This window comes from Gekko japonicus, unplaced genomic scaffold (genome assembly GCF_001447785.1).
Source record: "Gekko japonicus isolate JY-2015 unplaced genomic scaffold, Gekko_japonicus_V1.1 scaffold1009, whole genome shotgun sequence".
Taxonomy (NCBI): domain Eukaryota; kingdom Metazoa; phylum Chordata; class Lepidosauria; order Squamata; family Gekkonidae; genus Gekko; species Gekko japonicus.
The window spans coordinates 421,948-428,187 of NW_015160867.1; the positions used below are offsets into that span (position 1 = coordinate 421,948).

At 48.9% G+C, this 6,240-nt stretch overlaps 1 protein-coding gene across 1 annotated transcript in view; it reads left to right on the forward strand.

Moving 5' to 3' along the window:
* The window catches only part of ASH1L (ash1 (absent, small, or homeotic)-like (Drosophila)), a 112,511-nt gene extending 109,006 nt beyond the window's left edge, over nucleotides 1-3,505 (forward strand). The window contains exon 28 of the mRNA XM_015422155.1: nucleotides 3,381-3,505. The gene's annotated coding sequence lies outside the window, so the exon portion shown is untranslated. The remainder of the gene's footprint in view (nucleotides 1-3,380) is intronic.
* Nucleotides 3,506-6,240: the final 2,735 nt, after the last annotated feature.

Here is a 6,240-nt window from a genome sequence, read left to right on the forward strand (position 1 = left end):
GGTTACAAAACAAAAACAACAACAAAAAAATCCCCCAAAGAAGCACTACGTTTGTTTCAGATATAGATAACGAACTCTTTTTAGTCTGCATGGGGATAGGCCGTGTGGTTGCTGAGAAGAAATGCTGCTAATATATTTCCTTTTTACGAGAGCATATCTAAATAGACCATTGTTTTGATGTTAATCTTTGTAAATTATGTATTACCAATTTTAACATTGGATGTAATTGCATAAAAAAGCCTGCATCTCAGATATTGAGAGATTCTAGTATTAAATGGAAAAAAAAAATGTTTCCTAATCCCGTGCCTTCGGGGGTTTTCTTTTCTGCCCCATGCACCAGGTCTGTTCATGGAGTCGGAAGGGGCCATAGAGGCCCTCTAGTCCAACCCCCCAACACCCCCCGCTCAAAGCAAGATCAGCCTAAAGCATCTCTGACAAGTGTTTGTCCAGCCACTGCTTAAAGTCTGCCAGTGAGGGGGAGCTCACCACCTTCCTAGGCAGCTGAGTCTACTGCTGAACAACTCTTACTGTTAAACCAATTTTTCCTAATATCCAGCTGGAACCCTTCTGCCTATAATTTAAACCCCTTATTGCAAGTGCTTTCTTCTGCTGCCAACAGGAACAACTCCCTGCCCTCCTCTAAGCGGCAGCCCTTCAAGTACTGAAAGAGAGCAATCATGTCCCCCCCCCAATCTCCTCTTCTCCAGACTAAACATCCCCAAGTCCCTCAGCCTTTCCTTATAGGGCACTCTAATTCATATGTCCATGCTCAACACTGATGGTGTATGTATGCATTTTGCAGCATGAACCTAAGCCAGCTCGGTCCCAGGTCCCAGTTTAGCTCAGCCGTGAGTCAGTCTCGGGCTAGTGGCCACTTACAACAGATGGACTGGTGGTGAGCCTGAAGGCTAGTGAAGAATGGCACGTGCTGAAAATGTTAGAAGGGTTATGACAAGCTATGAAATAACCAGGGACCCCAGAACTGTGACTAGTCACCAGAGAGAACAAATTTATTGGAGAAAAGGCTGCCTCTGCGGTGTTTTGGTCCCAGTACAAATCTCTCCCCAGACTCCCCACCCGCAAGTCTTGGGATTGGTTTCCACCCAGACTTCTCCAGGAAGTTCACAAGGTGACACTCGTTTCCTCTTGTCGGTTCCCCGGCATCTGGTATTCTGTGGTACACTGCCTTGACACGTGGAGGCTCTGTTCATTACTATTCATGATAGATTTTTCTGCTTCCCTGAATCGTGGATCCAAAAGCCCTTGGCCAGCAGCCATCCGTGCTCTTATGACTTCTAAATAAATGTATATTCATTGTGTGAGGGAATACAGCCGTGTGCCAGTTTGGTGGGAGAGCCAGTTTGGTGTAGTGATTAAGTGCGCGGACTCTAATCTGGGAGAACCGGGTTTGATTCCCCACTCCTCCACTTGCATCTGGCTGGATGGCCTTGGGAAGCCATAGTTCTGATAAGAGCTGGTCTTGAAAAAGAGCAGATTCTGTCAGAGCTCACTCAGCCCAACCTGCCTCAGAGGGTGTCTGTTGTGGGGAGGGGGAGGGAAAGGAGTTTGTAAGCTGCTCTGAGACACCTTTGGGTTGCGAAGGGCGGGGTATAAATCCAATCTCCTCCTCTTCTTCTTTTACCTCACAGGGTGTCTGTTGTGGGGAGGGGAAGGGAGAGGAGTTTGTAAGCTGCTCTGAGACTCCTTTGGGTAGTGAAGGGCGGGGTATAAATCCAATCTCCTCCTCCTCTTCTTTTACCTCACAGGGTGTCTGTGGTGGGGAGCGGAAGGGAAAGGAGTTTGTAAGCCTCTCTGAGACACCTTTGGGTAGTGAAGGGCGGGGTGTAAATCCAATCTCTTCTCTTCTTCTTTGCTGTCCAGTGCAAAGAGTTTCCATTCTGACAGCCTGATAATCACTCCTCTGCATTTGTGATTTTAGGAATCTTCAGCGTGCCTCTATGGTCTTTTGTTCACTTTCTCTCAACTGGGGAAAAAGAAAATAACCCCATCATCTTTAACAGAAGATGGGCCATGTTCGGGGGGGGGGGGCTGTGGCTCAGTAGCAGAGCCTCTGCTAGGAACCTGAAGGTCCCGGGTTCAATCCCTGGCATCTCCAGTTAAAAAGACCAGGCAGTAGGTGATGCGAGAGAACTCTGGGACCCTGGAGAGCCACTGCAAGTCAGAGGAGACAAGACTCTGATTTGGTATAAGGCCGCTTCCGACGTTTGCTTGTGCCTTCCATTCAGTTAGCCCTGCTGCTGAACTCATCTTAAATGACATTTCTCAGGGCTATTTTAGGGCAGGAACGCACAGGAACGGAGTTCCGGCTGGCTCCCAAGTTGGCCACGCCCAGCAGGAGCTCATTAGCATAACAGGCCACACCCAACAGCAGAAACTCATTCGGATTGGCTACATTAGGGGTGTGTGGCCTAACATGCAAAGGAGTTCCTGCTACAAAAAAGCCCTGGGTTTTGACAACAAAGAGGGTCAACAGAATAAGAAGCAAAAGGTGGGTGTGGCTGGATGACCACACTTCTGGTAACATGGGGGTGCGGCCTAATGTGGTAATGAGCTGTGCTGTCAGGGGTGTGGCCTAATATGCTAATGAGTTTCTGCTATTGGGTGTGGCCTATTATGCTAATGAGTTCCTGCTGGGCTTTTTCTACAAAAAGAGCCCTGATTTTCTTATATGATATTTCTACATCTAACCATAAATCTGTCCTTTGAGATGACAGTATATTTATTTCTGAAGTAGACGCTGAATCTGCTCTTTGTCTAAGGATTTCTCACCAGCATATGAGAGTCTCCATTTCCCCTGCCCAACAGCCCTGTGAGGCAAATTCGAACCTGGCTCTTCCAAGCTCCTAGTCCAACACCTAGGGTCACCAGATGTCTGCTCCTTTTTTTTTTTGGTGTCCATATCCTTTTGGGCTCATTTTTAAAAAAACGGATGAAAATGTCCTCTTTTGGGGCTGGAAGGTTAGGAATATTCCGAGTTAGTAGCAATTATCACAACTCAAATAAAGAGGGGCATTTAAAATGGGATTTTGTCATTGCGATCACTTGCTTGAAGTAGTTGGGAAATATAGTCCTCTTTTTCGCTTTTCACAATATGGTAACCCTACTTAATTACTATATCACACTGGCCAAACTTCACCCCTAAGTAAGTGATGCAGTGATTGGATCGCCTGGCCTATGTTTTTTCTCTCTGTTGAAAAGTCCCGCCCCTCCTCAGGCACCTGAAGCAATCCTTGTGATTTTGACCTTATGCAAATCCAAGTGATTGTCAGCCAATCAGAGCCCATGGAGCTCTGTTGGATGGGAGGGGGTCAGCCAGACTCAGCTTAAGAATGAAGAAAAACCTTCTTTCCTTTTGATAGGGATTTCCGGGCTCTGGATAAGAGCACCCAGAATGAAACTCTGTGGGTCTTGAAGTCACCACTGGACTCCAACGTTCTGTTGCCTCAGACCAACACGGCTGCCCACCTGAATCTGAAGACGTCTGCACGCACACAAAAGCTTACACCCAGAATTAAACTTTGTGGGTCTTAAAAGGTGCCACTGGACCAGTGTTCCCTCTAAGCTCAGTGAGTGTGAGCTAGCTCACAGTTTTGTAGCCTCCAGCTCATGCATTTTTGTCTTCGCTCAGGAAGAATGGCTCCAGAGCAAACTAATTTATGCAGCAGCCAAATCGCTTCCTCACAACTTTACTGCCAGTAGCTCACAAAGTAGAATTTTTGCTCATAGGACTCCACAGCTTAAAGGAAACATTGCTGGTGGGTAACCCTATGAAAAAAGTGATTTCTACTCAACCTCATACGTAATTACAGCTTTGGTCTAGCAGTTTCCCAAATAAGAGACCTTTAGGTAACACCAAGCTTATTATACACTACCAACCTTTTAGTCAAAGCCTGTGTCCCCCTTTTCACCTGACGGTGCGTGGCTGGGATTTAAAGAATCCATAGTAGAAGCCAGACTGAGGGACTGGACGTTTTTCGGGCCAGTGGGCAGTTGCCTCAGCATTCTTTCCCGCTCTCCCCTGAAACTGTTGACAGTTTTCTGCTGTATTGCATCCTTGATACCCCCCATTAACCCCCAGATTGGGGACACACACACACAGGACTAGAAGGGAGAGAGCCAGTTTGGTGTAGTGGTTAAGTGGGCGGACTCTAATCTGGGAGAACCGGGTTTGAACCCCCACTCCTCCACTTGCACCTGGCTGGATGGCCTTGGGCAAGTCATAGTTCTGATAAGAGCTGTTCTTGAAAAAAGCAGTTTCTGTCAAGAGCTCTCTCAGCCCCGCCTACCTCACAGGGTGTCTATTGTGGGGAGGGGAAGGGAAAGGAGTTTGTAAGCCGCTCTGAGACACCTTTGGGTAGTGAAGGGTGGGGTATAAATCCAATCTCTTCTCTTCTTCTTCTTTTACCTCACAGGGTGTCTGTTGTGGGGAGGGGAAGGGAAAGGGGTTTGTAAGCCGCTCTGAGACTCCTTTGGGTAGTGAAGGGTGGGGTATAAATCCAATCTCTTCTCTTCTTCTTCTTCTTTTACCTCACAGGGTGTCTGTTGTGGGGAGGGGAATGGAAAGGGGTTTGTAAGCCGCTCTGAGACTCCTTTGGGTAGTGAAGGGTGGGGTATAAATCCAATCTCTTCTCTTCTTTTACCTCACAGGGTGTCTGTTGTGGGGAGGGGAAGGGAAAGGAGTTTGTAAGCCGCTCTGAGACACCTTTGGGTAGTGAAGGGCGGGGTAAAAATCCAATCTCCTCCTCCTCTTCTTCTTCTAGCGCCTTTATTTCCCATTTCTGGGTCAAACTGAAACTTGTGAGTGCCCCTAATTTCGCCTGAGAGAACAGCGTAGGCACCAAACCCATGTTGTGACACCACCCCCATCTTTCTCTCTCACAGACAGTTGCTTTCGAAAGGTTAAAAATACAGCGAGTGAGGCTATGCTGTCTCTCCAACACAATGAGCCTTTCAGCTTTCAATCGGTGGGCCTGGCTGTGAAAGGCTTTATACAGAAAGGGAGAGATTTGCACTGCAAAGGACTAGAACGCAGCCTAGATTTCCTCGTGGGCGGGAGGCCGTGGTGGTGCTCCATAGAGGGAAAGACAAATTTATGGGTCTAAGGATGGAAGTGTAGTGAAACAGAGTTACAGAAGGATGGTGAGAGTGTCGGGGGAGAGGAAGGGAGACAGAGCCGATGCATAATCAAGGCCAAGCCTGAACCTGGTTTTAGGTGGCTATACACAGAGGCACACCTCCTATCTTTGCCTGATTGCTCGTTCTGATTCAGAACTCCTCAACACGCCCGTAAATTTGCATCAAAAGCCCCTATGTCAACAGTGTTTCCCAAACTTCTAATATCTGCGGCGCATTTCCCCCCCTCCAGAATTCAGCTAACTCATTCAGAGACACTGTGGGAAGCTCCCTTCATTGGGAGTGGGGCTAGTTCTCCAGTGCAGTTGCCCAATTCAGTCACAGCCAGTGCAAAAGCTGTGGCAGAGCCGCCCACCCTCTGTGCAAGCTGCTTCGAAGGAGGCAAGGTCAGGTTCAGTAAATCATGCAGAGACACAGCAGGCAGGCTCCTCTTCAGGCAGAGGCTTTGGCTTCGTACTCGTTTATTTCTCATGACACACCGATTGGGGGCTGATTAGTCTACAGCAATTCAACCTTGCAAGGTGCCGCTTCTTCCCTCTCCTTTTACCATCGTTCCTTTCCACTCCCTGCGCACCTTGTCCCTGGAAAACAGAGAGGGCCAACCTCAGGGAGAGCCCTATGACCTCACGAGTGGGCGAGGGAGAAGGCGGCATGTGGGCGTACGGGGACAGCCATTCCAGATAGGTCCCGATCGCCACATATGTGGCACCGACAGCACTTTGGGGATGAGGGAGACTGCAGCGGCGGCAGAAGAGAGATATATTTATATACACACCGATCTATGCAATATACACGTGAGCGATAACAATCTTCCGCGGTGGGACGCGATCATCGAGAGCTGTGAACACAAGTGAAAGCAGTGGGAAGGGGGGTGGCGTGTAAATTTGTTTGTGGGGGCTTGCAGTCGCCAATTCAGGCCAGGCATTCAAGCAGCATCAGGATCCCAGTTCGAAAGAAAACCCACGGGGCAAGCGGGAGCCGGCCGTGGCACGAACGGCGCTCTGCCCCAGGGCAGGCCCCGCTGTGACCGCAAGCCGGGCCTCAGTAAAGGGCGGCAGTCGGAGCTCCTGCCGAGTGTGGTCCGGA